Genomic DNA, 16,743 nt, shown 5'->3' on the forward strand with positions numbered 1-16,743 from the left:
CAAGCTCCCCGTTTAGAAAAGAAAGAACGAAATGGCGGCTTTATCTTCTCAAATGACTGAATTGAAATGAAGGCACGCAGCAAACAGAGAGTGAGCCCGAGGCGGAGCGCGCCAAATAAACATGCGCCGCACACTTTGTTTTCTCGTCGCTGCCTGCTCCTCCCCGGGCCTCTTCGGGGGAACTCGGCGACCGTTCTTTCAACTTATTCATGCGATGGCCTTCGTTGACGTGAAGGCTTCATGTAAGCATGCACGGCGGGTTGAAGCTACTCCATACGTCAAGTCTGCTCATCGTTGTGTCATGTGTGGACGTGAACAGAAAAACAAAGTTGTTTACAGTTTGTGGATATGAATGGACAGACAGATATTAACATGATGTCTATGTGAATGGACAAACAGATGATACAATGGAGGCGAATGTATACACCAGGCCCTAATTTCATCTACCTGTGCACATGTGTGGAGTTTTATTTCTTATGGTATTTTGCTAGGTAGATGTGTGAATTTAGGCCGTTGTGGGAGGGGCCGCAGCCGATTTCCAGCCAATCAAAGAGGCTCACCTTATTCCTTTTAAAACTCATTCACTCCCAGCCATTTTCACAGAAGCAATCCCCTTCACTCCCAGCTGTTTTAGTGAATTTTGACTGATTTTGCAAGGGCCACAGAATATTCTGTTCTATTGTTATAAAAACATAGAACCTGATTAGATTAGATTAGATTAGATTAGTTTAGTTTAGATTAGAGTTTCTTCTTTCATCAGGAAACAAAAGTATATTTGTATCTGTTTCCATTTTGTAGCAATTAGCATTGGAATATAGCTTAGTTTCATCATTGTCCACAAATCTGTTGAAAACACTGGCAAAAAGAGCTTGTTACAACATGGGCTTGGCTGATCTCTTATACTCTGCTGCCACCTGTTGGCCGCTTTTTGTAATAGCTACCATTGCTTTACGTAACATTTTGTGTCAGAAGCTATATCAAAGCCTTCTGTATGCTCTAGCATAAAAAACAAACAAACGTATAAATATGTTTTGGGGAATGAAGGACAAAGTATTAAAAACGTATTTATACGTTTTTTGGGTTTGAATGAGTTATTCATTGCAAAGAGCCGCAAGTCTATATGGCATGAATATGCAGCAGATTGGCACTCGCAAAGTATATTTAAAAGGAAGTCCACTTCCAGATGATGAAGTTAGCTGAGCATGTGACGTGAGCAATTAGAGACCTTCCTGCAACCCGTTTGTGTGTGTGTGTTTTTTTTAATTGTATTGCTGTTGAGGCCATAGTTGAAATGAATGAACATGTTGAACTCAATCCACAACCTTCTATACGCAATGCAATCCCCTCAGCCAGTCCCTGATTACCTGAATTAAAATGCGTCCAGTCCTGCCCACATACATGAATACATGCATGTATAAATGTTTAAACCCCCCCAAAACACACACACACACACACACACACACTCACCCAAAAAAAATAAATAAGTCAAGGTCAGCTCACTGGAGGTTTTCTTTGAGGCTCGTCCGTGCAGCTGCTCCACACGGAGCATCAAGGTTAAACACTTTTCATGTTTATCAGTAGGGGGCAGGGGTGCCCCCCCCCCAAAAAAAAAAACCTCACTGATGATGCAACCCTTCCTTACAGCTTGCCAAACTAGCCCCCCTCCAATCTCCTCTTGTTTTAATGGCCTGAAGGTGATCCAAGCGGCCTCCTCGAAGGGTTTGCAGGCTGCAAGGATGCCAACAACGGCAGCTGTACGCGCTGCGGAGAGTGTAATTACACACACATACACAATCAGTGGGAAAAAAAAAAAAAAGCAAATACACACACAGTCATCACTTTCATGTCCTCTCTCGCTCCCCTCGCCCCATCTTGTTTTGTTTTCCGCCATTTTGCCTTATCGCTTTCCCTTCCATCCCTCCCGCTTTCACACCTAACCCCCCCACCGCTCGTCCCCCTTCTTCCTTCCAGCTCCGCTACGACGTCAAATTGCGGCAGAATTTCATCATGAAAGCCCAATCTCGGCTCTCGCTGCTAAACATGCAGACGTGTGCAAACACTCGCTGTTTAGCGCTTGCTAACATGCGGCCGCACGATAGCAAAACGGAAGGATTTTTTTGAATATGAGTTCCTTGCACATTGGGGAAAAGTCTCTATGATCTTCATGTGGAAGATATGCAGGAATATGAATAAGGTTTTTGTTTTTAAAATGTAAAAAGAGGTTTAAATCGTCCCATACTTGAAAAGCCTGTACTGGGGAAATTCCAGACATCTAAATTTAGCAGTAATAAATGTGATAATAATGCATATAATTTGTGGCGACTCGGGTCAAGTTGTATTTTACAATTTGAAAAATGTGCGGAATTTCACAAGTTAAAGATTAGCTGGCTCATAATGTGAAAAGAAAAATGCGCTGAGCTGTCACCAGCGTCTCACAAATGCAATTATGCCATCTAGTGGCAGAAAAAGACCTCAACACAAATCAATATTACATTTGTTTTTTACAGTACAGTGCATCTTTTAATTTTAACTTCCATCTATCCATCCATTTTCTTGACCGCTTATTCCTCACAAGGGTTGCGGTGGGTGCTGGACCCTATCTCAACTGGCTCTGGGCAGTAGGCGGGGTACACCCTGGACTGGTTGCCAGCCAATTGCAGTAATTGTAACGTAATTTTATGATTTATTATGAAATGACAATATCAGTGACAAAAAGATGCAGCCATATTTCTATTTCACATTTTTCTCCACTTTTATGTAAACAAGAGTATGAAAAATTATTGTACATTTTACTGGAGATTTTGAACAGATTTAAAATTGGTGATTAATCATGTGTTAACTACTGAAGTCATGTGATTAAAAAAAAAAAAAAAAAAGAAAGAAAGAAATTTTCACCTGGTGTGTCTAACTTATTGATAAAAAAAAATGCTGTAATACCAAAACAAAAAACAAAAAAACATTTAAGTTAGTCAAAGGCATTCAAAAGTCTTTGTCATCTTCAAGGCGGCCTCGCGTCACATCTAACCCCGGGTTTTCACCGGATGCGGATGCGGTTGCGGTGCGGTTGCGGTGCGGTGCGTCTTGATTGCGTGCTCCGGACGGGTCAATTTTTTTGTCAATCCACACCGGCTCCGCACAGCTGCGGTCCGGCAGCTCCGTCGCCGCCCACTTCCCAACGTGTCTCGAGGGACCGCGCGCGCGCGATCATGTGGCATTTCACAACGACAAACATACAGAAAGTCTGTGCTCAACAGAGAAGCAGAAAGAGAGGTGGACTTCTTTTGATTTAACCTTTTCTTCTTCTTCTGCTATGAGATTCCATGCAGCATCCTTTTTTTGTTGTCCTTGTAAAGTATATTAATAACGAGAGTCGGGTCAGTGCGGGTCCACTCTTTATTTCTGTGTTCCGCGTCCGGCTGCCGCTCAGTACGGCAAGCGAGACGGGCACAACAAGCAATCGCGAACATCAAACTCACAATACATTACAGTCCTTATAAAAAGGATGTGCCGTGTCATATATTATTTTGTGGTTTTCCACCTCCAATATAAACCTCTCCTCGTCCATGTTCGCTGGTGTCTAAACCGTGAATGAGCACATGGCCCGGCGACGCCCACGTCACGTTTTGCTGAAAAACTTGCGAAATAGGAGCTGGCGAGTGTTTTATTCTGAAAGGTAACCGGAAATTTATTTTGAAACTGCCTCGGTCTTCCTGTCCCGCTCGATGTGTTTTGTGCTAGCTTGCCATTTGCCGGAGGCCTACCGCTGCGGCGTCCGGCAAAAATAGAAAATAGGTCTATCCTTGCGGAAGGCTTGCGGCACGCCGCAGGCCTTCCGCAGTCGACACGCAACGCACCCGCAAGCGGTGTAAACTGCACCATTCGAATGAATGGAATCTAATTGCTTGCGTCGCCGAACCGCACCGCAACCGCACCGCAACCGCAACCGGTGAAAACCCGGGGTTAAAGGAAGTTTTCTTTCAAACGAGTGAGCTCACCTCATTGTTGTGTACTAAAGGAAGCTGACGCGGACTGTTTCAAACATCTTGAAGAGTCGAGTCACACAATCAACATGAAGTCAAGGAAACTGACTCCAATCTTTCCCTTATAAGGATTTACTCAACGTATTTGCCAGACAAAAAACGTTCGCTCCAAATTGGCAGTACCATCTTCCCTGGGTAAAAGTAACAGACAAGACTCAAGCAAAGTACAGCTGACTGAAAAATCAGATTAATTTCAAAAAAGTATTTGTGTTTGGTTACTCTGCTTATTACCAACATAGTTTTTGTGGATTTTTTCTATTACAAGACCCAAACGGGGGTTTTACCGGTCAATGTGCTGACCAAGATAATGTGGAGTACAAACAAACAATGTCAGAGACTTCGTTTGGTCTTATCGGGCCAATCCCAAATCAGGTCCCACCAGAGCTTCCTACCATCTCCATGGCAACAAGCTCTGACTTCCTGCAAGTGTCCTCCGGCCGGGGAGTGTCCGCATTATGTTTACGTGCTCGCTTAAAAGCTCAAATACGTCATACGAGTGCCAGCTGGCATTGTTTGGACTGACAAAAATGCAAAACAAAACAAAAAAAAAGCACTAAATGTACAAAATTCAAGTTCACCTTCAAGTTAAGCTTTCAAACAAGGTTTAAGATTTTAAATTGACATTCCAAGCAAAGTTTAGAAATGCAAAGTTGGTTTGAAAACAGGGTTAAGCGTTAAGGGGTTTAAAATTACAGTTACGATTTTACATTTGAATTTGAAGAGAGTTTTAAGCTTTTAATTTGGGGTTTCAGTTTTGGTTTAGGGTTTCTATTCTGGGTTAGAATTTTAAATTAGACGTTCAAAATGGGATTAAGGTTCCAAATTGGGGTTTAAATTGTCTTTCAAGAGAGTGTGAGGATTTCAAATGAGGGTGTCAGTTTGGATTAAGGTTTCCGAGCAGTGTTGTTTGGTTTTCAATCCTGGGTTACAATTTAATATTACAGTTATAGGACTGGGTTAGGGTTTCAAACAGGAAGAGTTTCAAACCGGGTTTAGGGCTTTAAACCAGAATTGTCTGTCTATTTAGAGTTATGGTTTCAAAAAAAAAGGGTTACGGTTTCAATCTGGGTTAAGGTTTTAAATTAAAATTTGAAGACAATGTTAGGATTTCAAACTAGGGGTTCCAGCCTGAGTTTCAGTTAAACATTAGGGTTTTAAACCCAGATTATGGTTTTAAACAAGGATGATTGTATACAGTTAAGGTTTGAAATTATTAAGCTTTTCAAGCCAGGTTTGGGTTTTCAGACATGGATCCAGATTTTAAAATAGGGTTCCAAACCAGAGTTTGAAGATTGGAGGTTTTCAAGCCTGGATTAGGGTGTCAAATTTGGTTTGTGAAAATCGGTTTAAGTTTGAAATGACTTTGAGGCCAAAGTTGGGGTTTGTCATAAAGGCTTCAAGCCAGGTTTAGAGTTTCAAGTTATTATTAAGGTTTGGAATTAGGGCGTCGTAACTGTTTTAGGGTTTTAAATGAAGCTTTGAAGCCTGAATTTGTGGTTCAAGTTTTCAAATTTAGATTTACATGTGGAATTTGCAGCCAGTTTTGTTGAGCTTGTTGTGTCCTGCACGTCATCAGCAGCAGCTTCATCGTCAGCCTGTTTGTGACCGTTGCCCTGTGACGGGACAGGACGCGACAGGACAGGACAGCTTCTCACCTGTAATCCATTGTAATGAGTCACCTGGTGTGTCTGCTCACATGAATCAGCGAATGACCTCCGCTGACCTCAGGGATGAAAAAAATAAACACGAGAGCCACATTGTGATGTGGGAACATTGACCAAAAAAAATAATAATAATTAAAAAAAATGGCTTGGCTGGCGGTAAAACGTTTTGCAGCTGTGCTACTGACCTGAGTTACACGACGCTTCCTGCCATTCAAACGTTAGCAACACACACACAATTGCTCACACTCACTCACATGCTTGAACAGACTCATAGCCTCGGATATCCTTTAGGGGAAGGAAATTTGAGTTACGGTGCTAAAAGACTTGGTTAAGGTTTCAAACAAGGGTGAATGTTAGTGTTAGTAGCGTTTTAAACTATAGTTAGTGTTTCAAATGAGGGTTCTTCTTCGTCCCTCACTGATCGCCAGAGGCGGTGCTTAACAGCACAGAAGTCTCGTTTTAAACTAGATGGTTCGGGTTTCAAAGAAGGGTTTTCATCTAGGATTCAGCGTTTAGAGTAGGGTTTCAAATTAGGGTTCCAAACTACGGTTCGAGTTTCAAAGTAGAGTTTGAAACTAAGGTTAGGGTTTCAGAGTTGGGTTTGAAGCTATAATTAGGGTTTACAATTAGGATGAGAGGGTTGGGGTTTCAAATTGGGGTTTCAAGCCTTGGTTATGGTTTGGAATTAGGGTTTTAAACAATGAGTTGGGTTTCAATTTTGGTTTTTAAGACTTTAAGGTTTCAACAGGGGACTGGGGTTCCCAATTAGGTGCGCAAGACTGGGTTACGGTTTTAAACAAGGGGTAGAGTTGGAAATAAGGGTTTCAAAGACGTTTAAAGCAAGGGGTTGTGGTTTGAAATACATTTTTAGAGATTGGGTAAGGTTTGAAATAGGAGTTTGAAGCAATGGTTAGGGTTTCAGGTCAAAGTTTCAAGACAGGATTAAGGTTTCAAACGATAAAGGAGTCGAGTTAGAAGTGAGTGTTTCAAGCCTGACAATGTTTGAAATGAGTGTTTTAAGCAAGGGGGAGGTAGGGTTTGAAAGACTGGGTTATGGCTTCAAATAAGTTGCTGGGGTTTCAAAGTAGGGCTTCAATCACGTGTTTATTGTTTCAAATTAGGGTTTCAAGAAAATTGTGATAGCCTATTGATATGCTGTCACTTCGGCAAAATCAATGAAGTCTTGTTTCAATCAATAGAATGTTCTGCGAAGCACGTAAGAAAATACTGCGGAATGATTGAGACAGGAAGTTAACAGCGTGTAGCTTATGTGAGCTGATGTGGCTCAAGGAGGCTCTTGTCTTATTAGAACAAGATCTTTTTTCTTTTTTTCCAAAGTGCTTTCAAGCCTCTATTTGACATTTTAACAAGTCCCAAATCCTCTTTCTCTCCCTCCACGTCCACCAAATCCTCTCTGTGTCCTCATGTTAATGCTTTAGAAAAGCTTTACATGAGTGCAGCCTTGACAATACACAAGGGAACTACTATTTATGTTTTTTATATCAAGTAGTACAGTATTCATGAATACTGTAAAATATGAATAAAAGTAAATGAAGGTGCCTCTATAGTTCAATTCAATGCAGTACAATGGGAAAGTTGAATTGGGGTGTGTATTAATTTAAAAGTCTTATGGAAATCTAGTACAATATTGAAAAGAGAAGGTGCCTAGCAGTGAGCCTTGTGGATCTATGGAGAGGGGTTGACCATAAACAACAGAAATTTTCTTCAAACCAGAATTAGCGATTCAAGTTTGGTTTCAGGCGACGGGTTTTCAACCTAGCGTTTCAAGACATGTTTGGGGTTTCAAACTAGGGATAGTATTTGAAAACAGGGTTTCAATCCAAAGCTAACCTTGAATCAGATGTCAAACAGAATTTAGGAGTTCAAAATATGTGTTCAAGATGAATCCTTCAAGAGGGGTTTAGGGCTTCAGGCTTAAAGGTCTTAAACAAATGGTAGGGTTTTAAGTCTGAGTCAGGATTTTGAATTAAGACTTGAAGACTGGGTTAAAGTTTCAAGTGTGGTTTAGACTTTTTAATTGGGGTTTCTTTCCAGATCTAAAATTTCAAACAAAGGTTAGGATTTTACGTTCGGGTTTCAAGCCTGTATGGGTTAGGGTTTCAAACAACATTAGGGTTACAAATTAGGTTTAAAGCCTTGTTTATGCTTTCAAATTAGACTATCAAGCCTGTGATAGTGTTTCAAATCAGGGTTTAAATGCTTGCTTGGGGTAGGTATCAAAATAGGGTTTTCAAGCCTGGGTTAGGGTTTCAAATTACAGTTTAAACCTGAGGTTTCAAATTAGGTGTCTGAGCCTGTTTTGGGATTTCAAATCAGGATTTTCAAGTTTGGGTTAGTGCTTCAATGGGCTTCAAGCCTGGGTTAGGGATTCAAATTTACAAACTAGACTTTGTGTGGGTGTTCTTCTAAAGGTCCCACAAGATGTTCCAGTAACTTCTTCCCCCTCACAACATCTGGTGTTGAAATCAAATCAAATCAACTAAAAACAGCTATACAAAAAATAAGAGAAAAAAAAACCTCCTGTGACCTGAGGGTGTATTTTTTTGCAGATGTTAAATTCTAAAAGTGAAAGTGAGAACAAATGTTGCAATTGTCTCAGTAATTTATATAAAAAAAATTAAAAAAAAGTGTGCCTTTATGTGTAGGTTGAAGGTTATTAGCTCAGACCATGTTCCATTCAAGGCCAGTCGGAATTTAGAACCTCACTTGTCTTGGTAGGGTTGAAAAGCTACCTAGGATATCACAGTGACTTTTCTCCCTATTTGAGCCATCATGACAGTCACATAAGAAAAAAACAAAACAGGCGGAATTCAACAATATGAATGAGGGATGCGCCATGTGAATTTTGTGTGTGTGTGTTTTGGGATGGCGGGGGCGGTGCGTTGGGGGCTGTAAGCTTGTTATTAGAAGCTCGGGTCAGATCCTGGGAGATGGGAAATCCCTCTCTGCCACTGATTGTCTCTCGCACACCCGACGGTGGATTTTGGAATGTTGTGCAGTGTACATGCGGCCCTCACGACCCTGAAAGCTACACAATAACAACATGCACACAAAGTTGATTGTTAAGAGGAAGCTCTACCATCCAGAAGGATTACCACAAAGTGCTGCCAGATCACTAAAGCCTATTTTTATCATCTTTTTATTCAGCATCTATTGATTGTGAAAGTGTTAGAATCTGAAAGAAAATCAGTTTGAGTATGACTACCATATTTTCCGCACTATAAGGCGCACCTAAAAGCCTTCAATTTTTTCAAAAGGTGACCATGCGCCTTATAATCCAGTGCGCGTTATATATGGATCAATATTGAGCCGCAACAGGTCTCGCTGTCAAGACACTATCGGTAACCCTGCACGATCGGTGAAGCGCATGCGCAGAAGATCCCGCCATCTTGGATCGTTAGCTAATACTAATACTTTACCTCAGAGTTTTGTTGACACTCCCTTTAGCGCAGCACCATCTAATGGATGCATAACGTAACCCCAGCCTCTACTGTAGCGCCTTATATATGAAAAAAGTTTTCAAATATGTCATTCATTGAAGGTGCGCCTTATAATGAGGTGCACCTTATAGTGCGAAAAATACAGTACATTGGGCTTGAACGATTAGACTTTATTTTTAGTTGACTTAGTTGAGTAATTGACACTGTCTATTTCGCTTTAATTGTATTTGAGGACAGACTTGCTACAGGTCTCATTTTTTTTTGGTAAATATTCAAATAATATTGTCAAAATTGCTCTGTGAATGGGAGGTTGAGATGCCAAAAACGATGCAGAGTGGTAACGTCAACTAATCGCTTCTGTTCCTATTACAACACATAGAAATCCAAGCCATAGGTCCAATCATTTTGTAGTACTTTTTAAATATTTGTATTCCTTTAATTTTGTAGGCATACACACACAAAAATGTGTTTTAGTGGACTTAATAAAAATATACATTTTTTTCTTTAAAACATTGGGGAAAATGGAGAAAAGGTTTGTGAAATGTGTTTAAACGTTTGAGGAAAAACTGTGACACGGGACGCTTCAGTCCCACTCAATATGGATTAATGGCCTATAAATAACCCTCATTAATCTTCCATAGCAATAATGACATTAGCATCATTAAGAGGATCTCCGTGGTTAGCATCACTTAGCTGCCCACGTTCATGTGTGTGCGCACGTGTCGTGCGCGTGCATGAGAAAAGTTCCTAAAAGTTGATTTGAATGAACAACAATACCCTCTGTCGGCAAAAGGATTATATTAGGACAGACTCCACCTACAAGAAGCGAAGAAAATGTAGCTATGCAGACTTCAGCTCAATAACCATTTTCAGAATTGCTTTTTTTACCCTTTGGCTTTTTTTTTTTTATTTAATTTTATTTTTTGTGTGCTGATACAAGTTGTAGGAGAAGGGAAGACGTGACAAAAATATTTTAGTTTTATTTAACAATGGTTAACTAGATTTTTATTTTTATTTATTTTTTACATTTCTGTTGAAGTTGAAATGTTAATGAAATAAAATTAATATAAATTATTTGTTAAATAATTGTATTACATTATTATTTTACATCACTTTAATTTATGTTTTAATTAAAATTAAAGTAAATAATAGTTACTCAAATATAATGTTGAATGAAATATGTAATTCATTCATTTATAGTTAAATAAAATTAACGTAAATCTTTGAAAATCTATTACCTGAGGGGTTATAAAGAATTTAGTAAATGTAAAAAATAATCATGATTATGGGTCCTACAATAAATCACACTACATAAACGTTATCAAATTATAAAAATGCCAAATATATACTTTGTATAATCATTTGACTCTTAATGTTCACGTTTTCCAATAAGAAACATAAAAATTTGAATAACTTGGAAGTCAAGCGAATAAGTCATGGAAGACATTATATTTCTCGGCTGTTTAAATATAAACATGAGAAACACATTACACGCACACACCTATGCGCACACGCATGCATACACAAACTCATTGTTGTTCCAGCTGTGTTTCAAGATAAAAACACACATTCCACACTACAGACTCACAATGGATGGAAGCATCCCCACTTCCTTGTGTGTCCAGCTCATTAATGTTGAATTATAACGTGTGTGCATGGCAAGTCCAAGTTGGACGTTCCTTGTGATGTTGTTGATGTGTGAAACAAATGAAAAATTCAAATGCAAGATAAACTTCAAAGAAAAGGTTGCTTGTTAGTCTTCTAGCCACGTTCCATTCAGCTCTGTTCAAGTGAGGCAGCGTGGACGTACACAAGTACGCTGCGAAAAAGCACAATTGTATTTTTGGTGGGCTAAAAGAGTCATTTAAGTGAATAAGTAAATTCACTCATCTGTTCATCTCAAAAATCTGAGTGGCCATTGCCCACCCCTCCTCTAATCAGTAAAGCCACACTAGCTGAGTTTAGTCTACACTTGCACACAAACACACACGATCATTATGTTTCACATGATCATTAAATTTCACCGCCCATGTTATGTGTGTGTGATTGCGGCCACACACACGCAAACGCGTGGAGAGTGAGGTCATACGTGAGCGAGTGACAGGTCCAGGAAATGAAACACACCTCAGATTACAGCTAAACAAGGATGGCTAACGTGTTTAACGTGCGCTTTTTCACATTTTTACATCACGACTGGCTTTCTGGCCTGCGCTGATTGAAACCTTTCCCTCCGCTCTCAAAACACAAGAGGCCAGTGTGAAAACAAACTGGACTTTCTCAACTCAGCTGGATTTCGGAGTCTCTTTCTTCTACTGTTGAAACAGAAGAGGGGAAAGTACTCACACTCTGTACTTAAGTAAAAGTACAGCTACTTGCGTTAAGAAAATCTGGTAAAAATAGAAGTACATTGGACCAGCACATGTCACGGTTCAGCATATGCAAATTCACAGAACCAGTCCTTGTGAAAACAAAAAATCCAAAAAAAAATTTTATTTTCCTGACAAAATGTTGTTTACAGTATGATATTTGATGTATTGCATCTTTTATTTAGACTCAGAATAGTTACTCTCTGCTGTTCTAATTAGGCCAAAAAAGAAAAATAAAACAGCTCAAACAAATAATAAATCCAACTGTAGCACGTAGCCATGCTACATTTCTGATTGACGGTTAACAAAAGTAATTTTTCAATTACCTGTATATACAGTACCCTTTTTGATAACTTGACACAACAACAACAAAACGGGCTAGCTCACGTTGGCACCGTTTTTTTTTTTTTAAGCTATCAAAACGTGTACCCGTTACATTGCTAACATGCTAAATAAGCGAATGATAACTGGGGCGAAAGAAAACATAAGTTCCTTACAATAATGAATTAGAAGCTGAAACAATACAATAAAGCTTGAACCCTTTAACTCCAAGAAAATCTGAAGTATAAAATGAAAAAACTTGAAGTAAAATGGTTAAAATCTGCCTGTTCGCTAAAGGGCAAAGCTAGCTAGCATAAATTAACTTGGCTGTCATGTTAGCCAAATGCCTAAACAGGCTCATGATAGGGCATTGCCATTTTGACTTGACTTGATTAATGTCAATTAACTTAACAGGCTGGAAGCGTGTTTTTCTGTTGGTCATGAAAAAAACAGTCAAAATGCTCTTAAATCGCTGTCACTCTAGAACTGAGATCAATGTTTTCATGAGTCCTATTCATGGATATAGGTATCAAACCTGACCACCAAAAGCAAAAATCTGCAACAAATTTACACTTCTAACCATTGCCATGAACAAAAAAAAAAAAAAAAAAAAGATTTTCATTGAATTTATTGAAATGAATTAGTGAAGCCTGTGGGGTCCACCTTGAAGTTACCAGATCCACTTCCTGGCCCGATAAAGATCAATAGATGCGGTCACGTGCGCTATCTGGGCCATCTGGTCTGGTATACCCTTCAAGATCAATAAAGTTTCTTGTACAGAACGACGGCGCTGAGATCATGTCAGCTCGGCCGTGTTTTCACAGTGAAGTCAGCGTGAAAAACCCTCTAATGCGCCTTAATCCACTTTGCCGCATAAGCTCTCTTTCATTGGGACCGCTCGGTTTACACGCGCGAGACCGCCGACTGGTCGCAGCGCGGAGGGTTGAAGAGGCCACGCTTAACATGACGCCTGTCATCGGGAAGCTACAGTTACATTAGGAAACCATTAAGAGATTAATTACTATGCATTGAACCAGGTTGAGTCTTTTTTTTTAATTTTTGATTATTTATGTTGCTTTTATATTTGGATTTTTTACAACCTGTTTAAACGGGAATGTAGTTCAGTGCTTGGTTTTAAGGAGAAGAGAGTCTCATGTTCAAGGCCAGTGATGGTTCAAGTGGTTCTCTTCATATTTCTTATGTATGTCTTTATTTTTCTAATAACCCGCTCAGGCAGCATACCTATTTAAGAGTTTGCCTGTGTTGTAAGGACATGAACGTCTCTGGTTCAAAGCCATTGATGGGTCAAGTGGTTATATTTTTATTCAGATTATTTCTGTTTCTATTATTTATTTTTTTATTTTTACAGCAACCCAGTTCGGCAGTAAATAATTCACTGTTTGGATTTAATGACCTGAAAATCTCAGGTTCAAAGCCGATAGGTCAAGATCTGATTTATATTTAACAGCAACCTATTTAGGCAGTTAAATCATTCAAGGGTTTGCACTTAAGGACCAAAAAGTGTCTAGTTCAAATCCAGCGATGGGTCAAGTGGGTATCTCTTTATTCTATTCTATAACTGTTATTTATGTTTCTGTGATATTTTCAATCTGCCAACAACCCATTTATGCATCAAAGTCGTTAAAAGTTGAGCTTGGATTTAAGGACCAGAAAGTCTTTGGTTCAAGACCATTGATGACAAAATATTGTTGACAGTATGAATGATATTTGATGTATTTTATCTTTTATTTAGACAACCTACATAGCATCCTGTTTAAGCAGTTTGCAGCCCGTTTAGGCAGCAAAGTAGATAAGGACTTGGCTTTAAGAAGGAGACGTTCTTGGGTTTTAGTAGAGCAATGGAACAAGTGATACTTTTTTTTTATTGATATTGTTTCTGGTGTTTTTGTTTGGATTTTTTACAGCAACTGTGACGAAGGACGGGGCCGTCGAGACTTTGCCGTGTGATTGACAGTCGCTGTAGCCAATCAGAAGTGGGCTGAGTTTGGTTGAGAGCGCACCGCTTGTTAAGGCTCGTTAAGTTATACACGTTGATGTGCAGACATCGCAGTTGGGTCAGTGTGTGCCAATTACAGAGTGTGCGTCATAAAAGTGAGTATTGTGTTAATAGCCCGATATAATGATTAATGCACGATTCGTGTAGCAAAGAATATTGTTATATCCGTGGGCCGTTTACCATTGTTTACATATGCTAATAGCTAGCGTGCTGATGGCCCAGTCATACTAAGTTCATTTATAAGATACTCTCGACTGAGGCGTTTTTTGATTATTTGTGTACCTTACAAAGTGTTGTGTCTGATATGTCTTTATTTTACTTGTGTTACAGAACCACACACACACATACACAATAACTTGTACAAAGTAGCCATACACCCATAGTTGGACTAATAAAAAGAGAACTGAATCATCTCCTCGCATTCTTACCGATGCCCCCTGGTGACCGCCAACTCAAGGAACCAGCACATTAGCTCTCCCCAAAACAGCAACCCATCTAGGCAGCAAAGTAGTTAAATTTCAAATTTAGCGAATAGCAAACCAAGCCAAACATTCAAAATAAGCAATTGGATGAGTGGTTGGCTTTTCATTAATATTATCTGTGCTTTTTCAGATTTAGATTTTACATCATCGCAGCAAACCATTTAGGCAACAAAGTAGTCAGTTCAAATTTAGCGAATAGAAAGCCAACAACAGTGATGGGATGAGTACCTACACATGCCGCAATGCAAGTGTGCTGTAACATACCCAAAATGGATGATTGACTGGATGGGCACCAAATTGTGATAGTAGTAGAACAAGATACTACTTGATAGTCTTTCTGCCAGTCTGTTGCAGTATCGTATTCAAAATCAATGTTATGTCGCAATTAGCCATCGCTAAGTGCGTCATTCTCCTGTGCTGGAGGGCATTTTGGAGCTACTCGAGGGCCTTCTTGGAGGCTTTTTGAATGGATGTCACCTAGCAGCCACACATACGCGCACACTTACACGCACAAAGCCAGCAGATGGATACAAAACGAGTTGCTCTGAACAAATTGGCAGAATAACCTTGAAAGATTTAAGACTGACGCACAGTTTTCCCATTCAGGCGCCTTCAACGTGACGTTTGCTGCGGTAAAGAATTTTTAGTTTATGGCCGTCAACTGTGAAGAAGGATGTGATTGACTAGATGGGTAGAAACGTGTGTGGGTATGTGTGTGTGTGTGAGAGAGAGAAAGAGTAGGGGGGGATTATCCACACCCAGCTAATCTCTTTATTCCACTCAAATCTACAGTACATCTTCCCTCCAGACTGAAAACATACTTCCACGCACATTGACGCACACATGTTGATGCACATACACACCGATGTTCACAATCATTTGCGTGCTGGATGCACACAAACAAAAAAGATGCAGAAGTTACATCAAAGAATGCATGATATGTTTCTCCAATGTCCTGTTACTACCTTTTGTGTTCTTTGTCAGTCTTCTAATGTTTCACTATTAGATTGGTAATTAAGAGACGTGGGAATGAAGCAGTGAATTCAGACCCGACTAGCTGACTGACAAAACAGCCAAGTTGCCCTTTGAATTGATTGGCTTTATTTATTTATTTATTTATTTATTTATTGATTGATTGATTGATTTATTTACCGCCGTATCTGTTTCAGTTATTGCAGCAAGCCACTTATGCCACAAACTAGACTGGTCTGAATTTGTTTCACTTCACCAGACATGTGGGTAATAGGACTGACATGCAATTATCTGATTGGCTGTTGACTAGATAAAGAGATTAAAGATTCCTGACATCACATAGCTCTTGACATCACATGGCGTATTACCAGTTGAAACTAGATGCTGTTTACATTAGTTCAAAACAGGCCCCAAATAACACACAGGCAAAACACGGTTATGACGGTTATTTGCTCTTTCATTTGTTGCTGCAACCTATTTAGGCATCAAGAACGTGTTTTAATGTTTCATCTCTGTCTTGTCTACATATTGAAGATATGTGATGCTATTGCTTATGTTGCTGTCCATGCTGCCATTATCATAAATTTATATTTTGTTTTCTGCTTCAGTTGCTACAGCAACCTATTCAGGCAGCATACCAAAGAGTAGCATTTGCATTTAATTCAACAAGGCCACGCCTACTTATTGCCATCATTGTTGGCTCGTTTTTTTTTGTTTGTTTGTTTTGTTTTTTTAATCTGGAAAATGGCACAGTATATTCAGACTTGAATTGTTTTTTGGGCTGTTTTCAAAATTAAAACGTTTGTATATAAAAAACAAACAGATAAGTGTTGGCTTCATATTATTTATCATGTTTTAGTTTCTACAGCAGTCAACTAATTTCTGTGTAAACGGTCTTCTTTAGAAATTAAATCTGAAAATGTAACCCAATAATGATCATGTCAAATTCTTTGGTCTAGTTGTTTTTGAACTAGCTGCATATTCTCTATTTGAGTCAACATCGGGTCTGGTGTGTTAATGAAGACTTGTGATGCTAATTAGCCTGCAGCCACCTCATCTTATGCGAAGTCATTTTCCTCACTCGTGTCCTCGTGGAGACCTTTCGTCGACCGAATTAATGTCACGGCCTTCATTCTCGCACACATTTTATGACATTTTTCCAAGTATTTGGATCTACCATGGGTTCCACTGCCGTCTTGAATTCATTTGCATATCCCTGAAGACTGAACCCGGGAAGACGAAGACTTGTTTACATGTGTTACACGTCAACTCGGATCAAGCGCGGCAGGAATGTGAAAATAGACACTCGTGTTGCTTTAATATTGCACCTCCACGACGTCCATATAATTCCTCAGTGTGCGTGTTTGCCTTGTGTTGCATCATGAAGCTGCATGCATCAGGAAAGCGATCATCAGCAGCT

The 16,743-nt window shown here is 39.5% G+C and overlaps 1 long non-coding RNA gene across 1 annotated transcript in view; it reads left to right on the forward strand.

Moving 5' to 3' along the window:
• LOC144000943 (uncharacterized) overlaps positions 1–14,055 on the forward strand; it is an 89,461-nt gene extending 75,406 nt beyond the window's left edge. Inside the window, exon 3 of the long non-coding RNA XR_013278339.1 lies at positions 13,778–14,055. This is a non-coding gene — a long non-coding RNA (uncharacterized LOC144000943). The remainder of the gene's footprint in view (positions 1–13,777) is intronic.
• Positions 14,056–16,743: the final 2,688 nt, after the last annotated feature.

This window comes from Festucalex cinctus, chromosome 14 (assembly GCF_051991245.1).
Source record: "Festucalex cinctus isolate MCC-2025b chromosome 14, RoL_Fcin_1.0, whole genome shotgun sequence".
Classification (NCBI taxonomy): domain Eukaryota; kingdom Metazoa; phylum Chordata; class Actinopteri; order Syngnathiformes; family Syngnathidae; genus Festucalex; species Festucalex cinctus.